At 41.2% G+C, this 18,015-nt stretch overlaps 1 protein-coding gene across 8 annotated transcripts in view; it reads right to left on the reverse strand.

The window, feature by feature from the left end:
- Positions 1–18,015, reverse strand: part of LOC122423898 (HIV Tat-specific factor 1-like) — a 326,655-nt gene that overhangs the window by 193,525 nt on the left and 115,115 nt on the right. For 7 of the 8 annotated variants that reach the window (XM_043441365.1, XM_043441369.1, XM_043441367.1 and 4 more), the window contains one exon: positions 10,974–11,048. The gene's annotated coding sequence lies outside the window, so the exon portion shown is untranslated. The remainder of the gene's footprint in view (positions 1–10,973; positions 11,049–18,015) is intronic. The other variant, XM_043441362.1, reaches the window with a different exon arrangement.

Here is an 18,015-nt window from a genome sequence, read left to right on the forward strand (position 1 = left end):
TTTTCCATCTTTGGCTGCAGAGAATATAATCAATCTGATTTCAGTGTTGACCATCTGGTGATGTCCATGTGTAGAGTCGTCTCTTGTGTTGTTGGAAGAGGGTGTTTGCTATAACTAGTGTGTCCTCTTGGCAAAACTCTACTAGCCTTTGCCCTGCTTCATTCTGTACTCCAAGGCCAGATTTGCCTGTTACTCCAGGTGTTTCTTGACTTCCTACTTCTGCATTCCAGTCCCCTATAATGAAAAGGACATCTTTTTGGGTGTTAGTTCTAGAAGGTCTTGTAGGTCTTCATAGAACCATTCAACTTCAGCTTCTTCAGCATTACTGGTCGGGGCATAGACTTGGATTACCGAGATACTGAATGGTTTGCCTTGAAAGCGAACAGAAATCATTCACTACATGATGTTGTATGTGGATTCTTAAAACAACTGAGCTCACAGATACAGGGAACAGATCAGTAGTTGGCACAGGCAGGGGCTGAGGGGTGAGTTTAATGGGGTCAAAAGTTCACAGACCTCAGTTACAAAATAAATGTCATGTGGATATAATATACAGCATGGTGATTGTAGTTAATAATGGTATATTGCATATATTAGAGCTGCTAATCATGTAAATCTTCAAAGTTCTCATCATAAGAAAAAAAACTGTAACTATGTACAGTGATGAATGTTAACTAGACTTACTCTGGCAATCCTTTCATGAGAGATACAAATATCAAGTCATTATGCTGTATACCTAAATCTAATACGATATTACATGCCAAAATACCTTAATTTTTAAATTTTTAATAAAAAATGAAATTTTTTAAAGAGATGTTTAAGCCAAAGATTAGCTAAGAGCTACACATAAAGGGAAGACTCATGTGACAAAGTAACTTCAACTGACCTCAGCCTCCAGACTAACACCTCCTGATACCTAGCACTACAGTGAAAATGACACTACACCCTCATTCCCTAAGAGATGAGCCAGCAATGCACTGTGGACAACATATAAACAGGAGGGGGAGTTTATATGTTGGGGGAGGGGAGAGTTTTTAACACCAACTTATTTTGAATCTTATCAAATCATTAATAATTACTAAATTCTCAGTAATAAGATGCAAATGCAAAGTGGTAGGATTATGCTGTGAGTAGTCTTAATTTTTAAAATGCATGTTTTAGTACAAACATCAAATATACATATGCATGATTCTTGCACTACTGCAAATGATCCCAAAATCTAGTCTAAAGAGAGGTCTTATTATAGTATGATTACTCTCATCAGGATTCTTAGCAATTCAAGACTGCCATGGTCCAGAATGATGCAGAAGTTTAGAAATTAGTAACCTGTGCACGCTAACACTGTCTATGTCTTCTTCATTGGTGAAAATGTGAAATCAAGGCTTTAACTTGGCCAGCTTTGTATTGGAAACCAATAGGCTTGGTTGTTTTGCTTCCTTATTTTGACGGGATGGCATTTTTAAAATACGTTCTTGTGAGGCATTCATATTCCCTTTGGGCCTTGACTTTGTCTCCTAAAATATCCAGGTCCCTTTTTAAAGCTATGTCCTTTCAAAGACTATATCAATGATGAAATAATTATTAGGCTTAGCTTGTGATGCAAGTGACCAAAAGCCCCAACAACAGTGGCTTTAAAAAGACTGAAATTCAGAGCTTCCCTAGAGGTCCAGTGGTTAAGAATCTGCCTGCCAATGCAGGGAACAGGTTCGTTCACTGGTCTGGGACGATCCCACATGCCTCCAGACAACTAAGCCCATGTACCACAACTACTGAGCCCGTGCACCCTACAGCCTGTGCTCCACAGCAAGAGAAGCCACCGCAATGAGAAGCCTGTGCATCACAATGAAGAGTAGCCTTCACTTGCTGCAACTAGAGAAAGCCCGTGAGCACAGCAAAGACCCAGTGCAGCCAAGATAAATGAATGAAAAGTTTTTAAAGCATCCATGCTTCCACTGCAGGGTGCATGGGTTCAGTCCCTGGTTGGGGAACTAAGATCCCACATGCCTCAAGTGAAAGTAATAGTTGCTCACTTGTGTCCAATTGTTTGCGACCCCATGGACTGTAGCCTGCCAATGTCTCTGTCCATGGTATTCTCCAGGCAAAAATAGTGGGATGGGTAGCCATTCCCTTCTCTAGAGGATCTTCCTGACCCAGGGATGAAACCTGGGTCTCCTTCATTGCAGGCAAATTCTTTACCACATGAGCCACCAGGGAAGCCACCATTCACAGCCAAAAAAAAGAAGTGTGTTCTTTTTCCGATAAGCATCAGCAGTCCAGCACTGAGCTGGTAGCTCCATGATCATAAAAGATCCAGTCTCCTTCATCTTTTAATGAGGCCCATACCTCAGAACCCAGATAACTGTTCCATACAAATACAGCCATCCAGGTCAACATTCCAGCAAGCAGAGGAGGAAGCAAAGGAAAGGACACACAATCTCTCTTTAAGAAAACACAGGGTAGATGGCACACCCTGCTTCCTCTCACCACCCATTTTCCTTGGTCACACCCCTTACAAAAGAGGCCGAAACACGAAGTCATTATTTTAAGCAGCCATGGGCCCGTCTATCACCGGAGTGATTCTGTTACAGCAGGAGAAAAGGAAAATGGATTTTAAAGGAGAATCAGCAAACTCAGCCACACTATTCCTGAATAAAACGATCACTTTTATGTGTTATTTCCCAGCTTGGGATAACTATTCTGGTATGCTGTACATTTTCCAGATGTTACTTTTTCTATCAGAAGGAGAATAAAAAAGCAAAATAGTTTTCAACCATTTCTAGTATTCAAGAGATATTGGACATTGTATTGGTGCTTTCACATTTGTTATCTCCTTTAGTTCTCACAAGGTATTGTCCTCATTCAGGGAAATTTAAGATTCACAGCACTGATATATGAGAAATGGAAGTATTTAAAGCTTAAGCCTCTCCTAATTTTCTCCCCCATGAAATGTATTTAGCAAAGTTCTTTTCCTCCTTAGAATCTAATCAACGACCCCTATTCAACTCTCCCCATGACCAAGACCTTTTTCTGAAGCACCAGTAAATAAGTCAGGATTCTGCCATGCATCTGTAGAAACGTAATTGCCAACATTTGCAATGTGGAGTAGAAATTCTCAAGTGTTTCAGTCTTTAAGTCTCGAATTCATGTTCTCATACCCCCATTATTAATGGGATGGTTTATTTTACTGTGTGCTGCTTAGAAGTATCATGTAATGTTATCACTGGCTCTAATGCCACGTAACATTGGAAAGGAACCACTTGGCTTCCACACCAGAAAAACTCCCAACTTTCACGATGTGCTTCAGCAATCCCACCTTTCTGTCCACTCTGGAGTATGTATCATCTTATCACTGGGACTTTTAAGGCCATTGAATTCATACTTGTAGCAGAAGATATTTATTGAGTGTTTCATATGTGCCACTGATGTGGAAATAATCTATGAAGTAGAAAGAACTGCTGCCATTATTATTATCCCCATTTTGCGGATACAAACACAGGACCTTAGAAAGGCTTAGGAACATGCCCCAATTCCCATAATTACTATGTAGGAGATCTGGGACTCAAACTTGCTTCTCTTTGACCAAATAGCTCACACTCTTAACTTGCCTACAAGGAACCAGGTACCAGCTCAGATGTTGAAAACACAGCAGCTGTGCCATAATCAGTCCCTGTCCTCAAGGAATCACAGTGCAGTGGGATAAATGGCACTGTGCCTTTAATTGCACTGCACTAGGACAAGTTCTAGGACTGCCCAAGACCCACTGTTGTCGGTGCCAACACAGGTGTAGCTAATCCCACACTTGGAATGTAAGACCCTGCGTCATCTCCCACCTCCTATTGTCTCCAGCATCTCTCTACCTGGGGACCAGAGTCTCACAGGTCTTTCTTTCCTCAGTCCCTAACACAATTCCTGACACAAAGCAAGTATTCATGCAATGGCCCATACTATGGAAGCAGTAAAACCCAGAATGGAGAGTGGGTACCCTGACATGTAAGACGACCTAGGACTAAATCCACACTTTCTAGCTGAAAGGCTACCAGCCTAGACGTACACCAATCTCATTTCTCATCTAGTGGTATTAGAAGACACATGAACTAGCAGGAAAGACAAGTCCCAGCATGAGCAGCAACTGAGCTGCCTCTAATCACTGGGCCAGCTTCTGGCAGAGGGAGGAGGACACTGAGGAAGAAGGTTTCTGAGAAGTGGGAGAGACCTGGAATGCTAAGGACTAAAGTTGTTTTCTTTTTCAAAAATGCCTGTCAGTCATCTAAAAATCCTCCTCCAGCAGCAAAGATGAAGACATTATGCAACGACTGAAGGGCACTGGAGAGACCTGGAGGACTGGTCACTTCAGCAGCAAACTGCAACAGAAATAGCTAAAGTGATCGAAATACCATTGATCAATTGATGAAGTCACAGCACTTTAAGTCTGCACAATGAGCAGTTTCAGAGAATCTGAGAATTCTCTGCAGTTGCAATGTCAACTGCAAAAAAAAACCATGAACCTATTTAAATCAGTATGGAAAGCAGATTGGTGTGGAAAATGAAAGAGAATTAGCATAACCCAGAAAAAAATACATGGTGACCAGTGTGGAAATAAATGAAGACCAATCAAATGAGAGCAAGCAAACCTGTTTATTCAGAGCTTGCTATAGAAAGGGAGTCAACCTCTATCACTTACATTTGGCCAAAGGCAGGCGGAAGCATGGGAAAGCTTTACATTTGGAAAAATAGAAGGCTTCAGGCATGCCCTGATTGGAAGTTGTTGGCATGGGGAAGCTATAGGCAGGCTAACCAGAAAAGGAACATCTCATGTGATTGATCACAGTGTATATTGGGCTTTCACTAACTAGGGCTTCCCAGGTGACTCAGTGAATCCGCCTGACAATGCAGGAGACTCAGGAGACATGGGTTCAATCCCTAGGTTGGGAAGATCCCTGGAGAACAAAATGGCAACCCCTTCCAGTATTCTTGCCTGGGAAATTACAAGGACAGAGGAGCCTGGCAGACTATAGTCCAGAGGGTCAAAAAGAGTCAGAAATGACTGAGCACACATGCATGCAAATTAGTCCTAAGTTTGAAATGGTGACAAAAACTAGGGAAGCTGTCAGTTATTAAGCTAGGCCATCTGGGGCCAATTGTTCTGAAGGCTATTGTTTGGCTTCCTGGACCACTTGCTAGAGATAATGATCTGACTTCCTACAAATCTGACTGATAGCAGGCTGGTCTCCTGGGCTGGTTATGGTTGATAAAGAGTCGAACTCAACTAAGCAACTTCACTTCTTACTTCTTCCTTATGGTTGATAATGGATCAGTTTCCTGGGCTAGTTGCTGCAGATGGTGGGTGAGAGTTTTGTTTTTATACATGGTGTGACCTTTGTCTGTTTGTAATAGGAAAAGGAGTATGTCCAGGCTGTATATCGTCACCCTGCTTATTTAATTTATGTGCAGAGTACATCATGAGAAACCCTGGGCTAGCTGAAGCACAAGTTGGAATCAAGATTGACGGGAGAAATATCAATAACCTCAGATATGCAGATGACACAGCAGAAAATGAAGAAAAACTAAAGAGCCTCTTGATGAAAGTGAAAGAGGAGAGTGAAAAAGTTGGCTCTCAACATTCAGAAAACTAAGATCATGGCATCTGGTCCCATCACTTCATGGCAAATAGATGGGGAAACAGTGGAAACAGTGGCTGACTTTATTTTGGGGGGCTCTAAAACCACTGCAGATCATGACTGCAGCCATGAAATTAAAAGATGCTTACTCCTTGGAAGGAAAGTTATGACCAACCTAGACAGCATATTAAAAAAATAGAGACATTACTTTGCCAACAAAGGTCCATCTAGTCAAGGCTATGGTTTTTCCAGTAGTCATGTATGGATGTGAGAGTTGGATTATAAAGAAAGCTGAGTGCCAAAGAATTGATGCTTTTGAACTGTGGTGTTGGAGAAGACTCTTGAGAGTCTTGGACTGTCCTTGACAGTCTTGCAGCCCTTGGACTGCAAGGAGATCCAACCAGTCCATCCTAAAGGAGATCAGTCCTGGATGTTCATTGGAAGGACTGATGTTGAAGCTGAAACTCCAATACTTTGGCCACCTGATGTGAAGAACTGATTCATTAGAAAAGACCCTGATGCTGGGAAAGATTGAAGGTGAGAGGAAAAGGGGATGACAGAGGATGAGATGGTTGGATGGCATCACCGACTCAATGGACACAAATTTGGGTAAACTCTGGGAGTTGGTGATGGACAGGGAGGCCTGGCTTGCTGCAGTCCATGGGGTCCCAAAGAGTCCAACAAGACTGAGCGACTAAACTGAATTGATATTCCCTCTCCCTGGGGAAACACACTTTAGAATAATCTATAACAAGACTGACATCAGTATACTGTGAATAGGTCCACAGCTCTACTTTCTAGTTGTATGACTTGCACAAAGTTGCTTGGCTTTCTTAATCCTCAGTTTCCTCATCTGCAAAGTGGTGATATTGCATAATAAGAGTTTGATGAGCATTGAATGACGTAGGGCACCTAGCATGTTTAGCATAGTGCCTGGAACATGGAGAGTAGCCAATTGATGTGAGCTGCTATTAACATTATGAATATTATCAGTATCCTTTTTTACCTAACCTAATCCAGGGATTTAACCAGATAAAGAGGATGAAATTGCAAAGGAAACCATTCCAGGAAAAACCTTATGGAGAGGTTTAATAGGATATAAAGAATATATTGGATGCTCTGTATGATCACAAAAAGATTAGTTGGTAAAGGCATATGAATCCCCCCATGCTCAGAGAACCAGAGAGTTGCCTTTAGTATCTTATGATTGATACTAAACTGCCTGAGAGTAAATTGATTCCATGGCAGTTTACTGGGGAATAAGTACAGAGGAGGTTAAAACAATTTGCAAACTTGTGAGAAGAGACAACAAAAGAACACAAGATAATAAGAATATCATGACATCTCCTGAAATAGACACTATTATCACACCTATTTTACCTACAAGAAGATGGAGGCAGAGAGGACTTAGTAACCTGATGGTCACAGTCATAATCAAAAAGAAACTTTAACAACTTAGTAGAAATTTGCAGGAAAAAAAAAAAGACCTAGATGGTTCTATTAAGAACATAGCACAGAAATAGAGGCTTAGGTACAAATGAACTGAGCATGTGGAACAAAAAAGTTTATAATCACCAAGTTGTCTTTTCAAAATGTCCCCCTATTATGAAATATCAGGATTTTGCATTTCAGCATTATGGAACTATTGTATTTAGTTATATTTGCTTCCCACATTTTGCATTAAGTTTCTTGGAAATGTTATTCACTTTCCTGTGAAGTGAATAGAGGCAAATTATTCTTTCTGCAACGGGACCTAAACATCCCTTCTCTCTCAGCCTTGACCTCCAAGATCCCAAGGACCTCCTCCTAGCAGCTAACACCAGAGAAGGCTTTGGTTCAAAGAGACTGAGTCTGTATTGTAAGAAAAGAAGAGGAACAGCCACTAAAAATGTTTGGTTGATTTAACAAGGCAGTTTGTACCTTCTGGAATGTAAAAGTTGTTATTAAATTGCATTTCTTACCTTTTTATAGAGTACATTCCTAGTGTGGTGTTTTGGTTTATGTTTTATGATAGGTGCTATAGTTTCAGCGTCTGAATATGGATTTCATTAATCCTTAATTTGTGCTTCCACCAGAAGGAATTGCGTCTTCTAGACTTTGCCAACAGTGCCCTCTCCTGGATGAAGTGACACCTGCTTTTCTGATTTGCAAAACTTAGAGACAAGGACATGAAAGCTAAAATACAGGAAAGGCTCTGGAGACCCCCCTATATGGGATTTCTGGTCTCTCTCGGGGATGCAAAGAGATGGTACCCAGGCCCAGTTCTGTCCCAGTGAAAGGTGAGAGCCCTGGACTTGCATGGCTATAAAGAAAAAGAAAAGAAAGAAAAGCCAAGGACCTGAGGATATGATCACTGGTCTGGATCCAGAAGTCTAAACATCTGACAATGAGTTGGATGGATGAAATTAATCTCATTTCAGATTGCTGCAGGAACCCAAACAGAACCTTGATGGGCTTAATGAAAAAAAATGTCACATACTTAATGCTTAGGATGACTCCTGAAAATCAGATCTTAATCATCTACTAAATTTGTTTAACTTCACCAAAGCAACTGAGTTGGACTGCATTTAAAGGATGCTTTTTGAAGCTGTTGAGAGCTTGAGGAAACACTGGTTTCTCTAAAAAAGAATAGAGAAGGGGTTCGTGATCACTGGTGCTATTCATCAATATTTCCCATTCTCTTTCTGGACAAGGATAAGGACTACACTTTCTGTTCCTCCATGAATTTAGATGTGGCCAGGTGGTTTGCTGTAGCCAATCAAGTGTGAGTGAAAGTTATGCCTTGAAGAACTGGTGCAAGGTTTACCACCTTTCCTTCTCTTTTCCACCATAGGGTGGACAAACTACAGCCCACAGCCCAAATCCAGCCCACGGCCAATTTTTATAAATAAAGCTTTATTGGGACACAGTCATGCCCATTCTTTTACACACAGTCTATGGCTGCTTGCGTGCTGCACAGCAGAGTAGAGTAGCTGCCACAGAGACCATATGGCCTGCAAAACTGAAAATATTTACCATCTGGCCCTTTACAGAAAAAGTCTGTGAACCTATGCTCTCAACAGTGGGGGGGACCCTGAAAGAAAACATCATGGAGCACAGCTCATGCTGGACAAGACTGACACGTAGCAACACAGCACGAGAATGAAATTAACCCTCACTGTTTTAAGCCACTGAGATTTTGAAGTGGTTTTGCTGCCCCAGCATGACAGATCTAACAAAAATAGCAAAAGAGAATGTATACCCAGAATGTAAAACACCTTGAAAGAAACTCTCCAAATACTAATGATGGAGAATATGCAAATTCAACGTCATTGACATTATTCTTTTAACCAGGTGGAGAATAAGCATGATCCCCACATGCAAATGAGGCTGTTATCAGGTAAGCCAGACAAGTGTGATACTTTTCCCCCTAAAATCAAAATGAATTAATTTCTGTATCTAAGGAAGGCCAGCCAGCTCTAATCAGACACTGGTTTGTTTTATGAGAGGAGTAAAGAGGCTCATTACAGCAAATCCCAGGCATGTTGATAAATTCCCAATCTTGGGCTCTCATAAAACTCAGAAACACACTTTCCATTGCCTTCCACACTTCTTCTGAATCACTGAGCCAGAGGCAGCTGCCTGATTTGTGACGTTCAGCCATCCGCCATCTCTCGTAGATCATTTTCACCGAATAGAGTCTTAAAATTGTCATCATTTTCTTTACATCGACATTTGAAAGAAATGTTAGATTGATCCACCACTGGGTTAGCTATTTTGCAACTTCTCCCAGCTGGTTAAGGAAGTCGTGTAAATAAATGTAGCTTTTCTGGACATTTTAAATGGTAGCAATTGCAACAATTTTAGCAACACAGAGAGGAAGGGAGGAGAGAGAAAAAGAAAACTGGAGAAAATGGTCCACCAGCAACACACATCACCCTTAGAGAGCTGTAGCTGAGCTTTTCCAGCTCCCTCTGATTGGAAGCTGTAACCACTTAGCAGCCAGGAGCTTGGAGGAAAAGGAGCACTGCCTGTCTGTGCGTTCCATCAGCCGTGACGTCACATCTGGCTTAATCTAAAAACTCCTCTGTGTCCCACGGGAGGACACAGAGCGCTGAAGAAGCACGGCTCCTTATTAACCCCCGAGCAGCTTAGAGGTGGTTCCACTGAACCCTGGCTGAGATAGCAGGTACCCCACAAGGTCATGGCAGGTAAGTTGGGAGATTCCATCAGAAAGACATCTGTGGAGCTAGGGCTCAATTCATCTGAACCTAGGAGTGGGACAAAGGGGATGGCAGGAGTGATGTACTCTGTCTCAGGGATCAGCCTCCAGGAATCCTGTAAAATGGCTCCATTCCCAGACGCTGGATTTGTGCTGCTCCTAACTGCTTCATCCAAATTCAGTTCAGAATGGAAATTCTCCTAACTAATACAGAACTTCATGCTCCCTCAGGCTGTGACTTGTGTTCTCTATGGATCCAAAAACTAAGGAGACAAGAAAGGAAGCGTCTTTTCCCTTTTGCCATTAGTGCCAGCCTTCTTATGAGCCTGTCTGACTCCTTCCAATCTATTCCAGGACAATAAGTAGAAATAAGCTTCCCAACCCTTTAGAGCAGGTAGGAACCATAAGAATGGAAATAGAGCTGGAGGCCTCAGCTTAAGTGGTTGAACTGAGACTGGGATTCTGGTTTTGTCAATTGCCTGTAGTTGCTTGTTAAGTTCACAGGTAATTTGCAACTAGGGCAGCTGCTGAACACAGGAAAAACAAAAGTTCAAAACGGCCTTACTAAATTAAAGGTGAGACCCAAAGGCACCAGCAAATGAAGGTTAATAGAGGGCTCCTACTGCATCTCAGGTTAAGGTAAAAACAGCAAAACTACCCAAGTACAAACAGCATGTGGAAGTACTGGCCACGAGCATGAATGGCAGAGGAAGATCTCAAGGTCTTAGTGGACAAGTTCACTGAGCCAGAAATGTAAGAGAAATGCTAAATAAGAATATAAAAGACAGCAATTGTGAAATAATCTTCATTGGCTCATGTATTCTCTTATTCAACAAACTTCACTGAATGCCTACTATGTGTCATGCACTGTGCTAGGATCCAGGGCAAGATTCAACAACCAGAGCCCACAAGTCAAATCTGACCCACTACTTGTTTTTGCATGGCCCTTGAGCTAAGAATGATTTTCACATTTCTATAATGCAAAATGAAAAAACAGTATAGCATTTCAGAGACAACAGCTATTCAAAGAAGATAGGACATAATCTCTTGGCCTGCAATGGCTGAAGTATTGCTATCTGTCTCTTTTTAGGGAAAAAGAGGGTTGCCAACCCCCTAATCTAGGGGTAAAAAGTTCAATAAGAAATAACCCTTACCCTCAAGGAACTCACAGTTTGGTATGAACTTCATAAACAGTATCAGTGCACCTTGTCCTTTTCTGGCTTCACAACCTAGAAGCAAGATAGAAAATTTAAAGGAAGCTCATGGAAAGTTATAAAGGTTAATAAAAGAATGGGAAGAAGAATTTATGAGAAAATTTTAAAGGAATTTGGATTATTTATTCTCAAGAAAAGGAGACTATGGGGAGACTTAAGAATAGCCTTCAAATATTTGAAGAGATATTATTAAGCAAAAGGTTTTTCCGTTATGGACATAAAGATTAATAGAATGTAGTCTAAAATTTTTTATTATAGAAATGGATGGATTTCCTGGAAGGCTTTTAAACTTCTACAATGAATTGAGAAATCCATTTTCTTTAATCTTCTAAAACTAGTGTCTTTTCTCATCTGTCTGGAGCTGTTAAATGTTTTGAGTGTTGTCTGAGCTAAAGGCAGAGGTGGAGTAAATGTCCTAAGTCCAATCCAGGTCTCTGATTCTTCCATTCAGAACTTGGGGGTCTTCAGAAGGAGAAAGTCTCTTTCCCCTCCGGGTCTCAATTTTCCCCTCTTGCAAAATGAGAGCCTAACATGCTCTGAGTCTGTGACTTCCTGGGCAGAAACTCTGAAATGGTCCAGCAGCTGAGGAAGACAAAGGAGCTTCAGGGATCTCCTTTTATGAGAGAGGAGGCAACAGAAGCTGTTTCATTCTTGACACAAATAAAGAAACCCAGACTCAACATCTGTTTTAATGCAAAGGTAACTACTAGTTGCAAAAAAAGAACATATTTACTAGACGGAAAAGACCAGAGAAATTTTGAACAAATGACGAAAGACTGTACAAGCATAAACAGGGTAATGTCAAGGAGGCATACAAAAAGAAAATTATAAAATAAGAAGATAGAAGCAAGAACTGACATTCCACAATCCCAGTCAATGCGATGGGGTCATAGGCTCCTCCTTCGAAGATGAACTCTTAGGTAAGACCTAAGTTCAAAATTCTACTACATGTTGTTTACAAGAGAGCCACTGAAAACCAAATGGCACACAAGTGTAAAAAATACAGGGTTTAATATGGAACTTGGTTCATGATAGGCATGCTGAAGTCGTTAAGGGTAAAGCATACTAAAGGCTGCAACTGACCATGGAATTCATCAAAAAATAAAGTAAGATGGATAGATGTTTACAGACAGAGATGGATGGACAGATATGTGAAAAAGTAAATATAGGAATATATTAAATGTAGAAGCTATCCCTGATTGCGAAGATCCCTTGGAGGAGGGCATGGCAACTCACTTCAGTATTCTTTGCCTGGAGAATCCCATGGACAGAGGAGCCTGGTGGACTACAGTCTACAGGGTGGAAGAGTTGGATATGACTGAATGACTAAGCACAGCACAGCACAGGAGGTAAATATATAGATGCTTACCCAATAATTCTGTATGTCTGAACTTTTTTATACTAAAAACTCAGGGGGGAAAGTGACTGGCCAAAAATAAATTAAACAAGTATAAAGAGTGAGATTTCATTTTGTGTTGATTCTATAGATGCATAAAGAAAAAGAAAGCTCTTTAAAATAAGTGATATCTGAAGTAAGCAGAATTTGAGTTATTTGGGCTTCTTTGCCCTGCTCTTTTTATAGCTTTGATGATAATTCCCAGGCCCACACCAGGAGGTCAATTTCCTTTAATGTGCTCTGTGCTTCTGTCCAAATATGACTATCCCTTGTTTTTTAGGGAAGATCATAAAGAACCACAGTTTAAAGATAGATTTTAGGAAATGGTGTTATTAGAGGCTTCCTTATGCTGATTTACATCTAGAACTCTCCATCAGTAGAAGGACATCAGTCTTAGAATCATATAGAGTGTGATGTCATCCCAGTTTCATCACACTATAGCCATGGGCATGTTAATTAAACACTGGTCTTTGGTTAAAGAGAGATATAACATTGGATATGTTATCTGAGACGACATAACTATATACCTCCACTCAGGTTTCTAATAAGCACCTTACACTTAATATGTTAAAACCAGCACTCCTGATTTTTCACCTCAACCCTGTTTCTCTTATGGTGGTGGTTTAGTCACTAAGTCGTGTCTGACTCCTGCAATGCCATGGAGAGTAGCCTGCTAGGCTCCTCTGTCCATGGGATTCTCCAGGCAAGACTACTGCAGTGATTTTTCCATTTCCTTCTCCTGGCGATCTTCCCAACCCAGGAATCAAACCTGGGTCTCCTGCACTGCAGGCAGATTCTTTACCAACTGAGCTATAAGCCTCCCCTACTTCAAATGTGGAAGTTTCTCAGTCCAAAATCCTTGGAGTCACCTCTTTTCTCTTTCTCTCATACTCCATTTATGATGCAAATCCTTCAATAGATTGTGGCTCAACCTTCAATAGATAACCAGAATCAGATTGATTTCATCACATCCAATGCTACATCTCTGGTGCCAACCACTATGGTTTCTTTTCTGGAATACTGCAACAGCCCTGGAACTGGCCTCAAACTCTAGGCCCCTCAGATTAGCCTCAACACAGTAGTCAGACTGGTCTCTTAAAATTATATCTAATCATGTCACTTCTCTGCTCAGAATTCTTCAGTGGCCCCCATCTCAATCAGTTAGTTCACTCAGTCGTGCCCAACTCTTTGTGACCCCATGGACTGCAGCATACCAGGCCCCCCTGTCCATCACCAACTCCCAGAGTCTACTCAAACTCATGTCCATCGAGTCGGTGATGCCATCCAACCATCTCATCCTCTGTCATCCCCTTCTCCTCCCACCTTCAATCTCCTCCCACCTTCAATCTTTCCCAGCATCAGGGTCTTTTCAAATGAGTCAGCTCTTCGCATCAGGTGGCCAAAGTATTGGAGTTTCAGCTTCAGCATCAGTCCTCCCAATGAACACCCAGGACTGATCTCCTTTAGGATGGACTGGTTGGATCTCCCTGCAGTCCAAGGGATTCTCAAAGAGTCTTCAACACCACAGTTCAAAACCATTAATTCTTCAGCACTCAGCTTTCTTTATAGTCCAACTCTCACACCCATACATGACTACTGAAAAACCATAGCCTTGACTAGACGGACCTTTGTTGGCTAAATCATCTGTTTTTTAATATGCTGTCTAGGTTGGTCATAACTTTTCTTCCAAGGAGCAAGCATCTTTTACTTTCATGGCTGCAGTCACCATTTGGAGTGATTTTGAAGCCCCCAATATAAAAGTCTGTCACTGTTTCCACTGTTTCCCCATCTATTTGCCATGAAGTGATGGGACCAGATGCCATGATCTTAGTTTTTTGAATGTTGAGTTTTAAGCCAACTTTTTCACTCTCCTCTTTCACTTTCATCAAGAGGATTTTTAGTTCTTCTTCACTTTCTGACATAAGGGTGGTGTCATCTGCATATCTGAGGTTATTGGTATTTCTCCCAGCAATCTTGATTCCAGCTTGTGCTTCATCCAGCCCAGAATTTCTCATGATGTACTCTGCATATAAGTTAAATTAGCAGGGGGACAATGCACAGCCTTGACATACTCCTTTCCCTATTTGGAACCAGTCTATGTTCCATGTCCAGTTTTAACTGTTGCTTCCTGACCTGCATACAGGTTTCTCAAGAGGCAGTTCAGGTGGTCTGGTATTCCCATGTCTTGAAGAATCTTCCACAGTTTGTTGTGATCCACATAGTCAAAGGCTTTGGCATAGTCAATAAAGCAGAAGTAGATGTTTTTCTGGAACTCTCTTGCTTTTTCGAAGATCCAACGGATGTAGGCAATTTGATCTCTGGTACCTCTGCTTTTTCTAACTCCAGCTTGAACATCTGGAAGTTCACAGTTCATGTACTGTTGAAGCCTGGCTTGGAGAATTTTGAGCATTACTTTACTAGCGTGTGAGATGAGTGCAACTGTGCGACAGCTTGAGCATTCTTTGGCATTGCCTTTCTTTGGGATTGGAATGAAGACTGACCTTTTCCAGTACTGTGTCCACTACTGAGTTTTCCAAATTTGCTGGTATATTGAGTGCAGCACTTTCACAGCATCATCTTTTAGGATTTGAAATAGCTCAACTGGAATTCCATCACCTCCACTAGCTTTGTTCATAGTGATGCTTCCTAAGGTCCACTTGACTTTGCACTCCATGTCTGGCATGGAGTAAGTGGATGTCTGGCTCTGGGTAGTGATCATACCATCATGATTATCTGGGTAATGAAGATCTTTTTTTTTTTCCTTTTGGGTGGTTTATATGTTTATTTTATTTTTTAAATTTTAATTGGAAGCTAATTACTTTACAATATTGTGGTGGTTTTTGCCATACAGTCACAAGAATTAGCCATGGATATACATGTGTTCCCCATCCTGACCCTTCCTCCCACCTCCCTCTCCATCCCATTCCTCAGGGTCATCCCAGTGCACCAGCCCTGAGCACCCTGCCTCATGCATCGAACCTGGACTGCCGATCTATTTCACATATGGTAATACACATGTTTCAATGCTATTCTCTCAAATCATCCCACCCTCGCCTTCTCCCACAGAGTCCAACAGTCTGTTCTTCACATCTGTGTTTATTTTGCTGTTTCTCATATACGGTCATCGTCACCATCTTTCTAAATTCCATATATATGTATTAATATACTGTATTGGTGCTTTTCTTTCTGACTTACTTTACTCTGTATAATAGGCTCCAGTTTCATCCACCTCATTAGAATGGATTTAAATGCATTCTTTTTTTTTTTTTTTAATTAGTTGGAGGCTACTCACTTCGCAACATTTCAGTGGGTTTTGTCATACATTGATATGAATCAGCCATAGAGTTACACGTATTCCCCATCCCGATCCCCCTCCCACCTCCCTCTCCACCCGATTCCTCTGGGTCTTCCCAGCGCACCAGGCCCGAGCACTTGTCTCATGCATCCCACCTGGGCTGGTGATCTATTTCACCATAGATAGTATACATGCTGTTCTTTTGAAATATCCCACCCTCACCTTCTCCCACAGAGTCCAAAAGTCTGTTCTGTATTTCTGTGTCTCTTTTTCTGTTTTGCATATAGGGTTATCGTTACCATCTTTCTAAATTCCATATATATGTGTTAGTATGCTGTAATGTTCTTTATCTTTCTGGCTTACTTCACTCTGTATAAGGGGCTCCAGTTTCATCCATATGACCCAGCAATCCCACTCTGGGCATACACACTGAGGAAACCAGATCTGAAAGAGACACGTGCACCCCAATGTTCATCGCAGCACTGTTTATAATAGCCAGGACATGGAAGCAACCTAGATGCCCATCAGCAGATGAATGGATAAGGAAGCTGTGGTACATATACACCATGGAATATTACTCAGCCGTTAAAAAGAATTCATTTGAATCAGTCCTAATGAGATGGATGAAACTAAATGCATTCTTTTTAATAGCTGAGTAATATTCTACTGTATATATGTACCACAGCTTTCCTATCCACTTGTCTGCTGATGGACATCTAGGTTGCTTCCATGCCCTAGCTACTGTTAAACAGTGCTGTGATGAACATTAGGGTACACGTGTCTCTTTCAATTCTTGTTTCCTCGGTGTGTATGCCCAGCAGTGGGATTGCTGTGTCCTATGGCAGTTCTATTTCCAGCTTTTTAAGGAATCTCCACACTGTTCTCTATAGTGGCTGTACTAGTTTACATTCCCACCAACAGTGTAAGAGGGTTCCTTTTTCTCCACACCCTCTCCAGTATTTATTGTTTGTAGACTTTTTGATAGCAGCCATTCTGACTGGTGTGAGATGGTACCTCATGTGGTTTTTATTTGCATTTCTCTGATAATGAATAATGTTGAGCATCTTTTCATGTGTTTGTTAGCCATTTATATGTCTTCTTTGGAGAAATGTCTGTTTAGTTCTTTGGCCCTTTTGCTAATTGGGCTGCTTATTTTTCTGGTATTGAGCTACAGGAGCTGCTTGTATATTTTTGAGATTAATTCTTTGTCAGTTGATGAAGATTTTTTTTTTTTGTATAGTTCTGTGTATTCTTGCCACCTCTTCTTAATATCTTAAGGTTAGGTACATACCATCAGCAGATGAATGAATAGGAAAACTGTGGTACATATACACAATGTAATGTTACTCAGCTATTAAAAAGAATGCTCCTGTTAGGTACATACCATTTCTGTCCTTTATTGAGCCCATCTTTGCATGAAATGTTCCCTGGTATCTCTAATTTTCTTGAAGAGATTGCTAGTCTTTCCCATTTTATTGTTTTCCTCTATTTCTTTGCACTGATCACTGAGGAAGGCTTTCTTATCTCTCCTTGCTATTCTTTGGAATTCTGCATTCAGATGGGTATATCTTTCCTTTTCTCCTTTGCCTTTAGCTTCCTTCTTTTCACAGCTATTTGTAAGGCCTCCTCAGACAACCATTTTGCCTTTTGCATTTCTTTTTCTTGGGGATGGTCTTGATCCCTGTCTCCTGTACAGTGTCACAAACCTCCGTCCATAGTTCTTCAGGCACTCTGTCTGTCAGATCTAATCCCTTGAATCTATTTCTCACTTCCACTGTGTAATCGCTAGGGATTTGATTTAGGTCATACCTGAATGGTCTAGTAATTTTCCCTCCTTTCTTCAATTTAAATCTGAATTTGGCAATAAGGAGTTCATGATCTGAGCCAGTCAGCTCCCGGTCTTGTTTTTGCTGACTATATAGAGCTTCTCCATCTTCAGCTGCAAAGAATATAATCAATCTGATTTCGATATTGACCATCTGGTGATGTCCATGTGTAGAGTCTTCTCTTGTGTTGTTGGAAGAGGGTGTTTGCTATGACCAGTGTGTTCTCTTGGCAAAACTCTATTAGCCTTTGCCCTGTTTCATTCTGTATTCTCAGAGTCAAACCCAAAGTCCTTCTTCAATGGCTTACAAGGTCTCTGAGTTACTATCTCTGACACTTCATCTTCCCTGTTTCTCCACCATTCACTCAGCTCCAGCCATACCAGCCTCCTTACCATTCATTGAACTTGTCAAGCACAAACCAGTCCCAGAGCACCCGCTGTTCCCTCTGCTTGGAACCCTCCTCTC

Source organism: Cervus canadensis, chromosome 21, assembly GCF_019320065.1.
Source record: "Cervus canadensis isolate Bull #8, Minnesota chromosome 21, ASM1932006v1, whole genome shotgun sequence".
Lineage (NCBI taxonomy): Eukaryota > Metazoa > Chordata > Mammalia > Artiodactyla > Cervidae > Cervus > Cervus canadensis.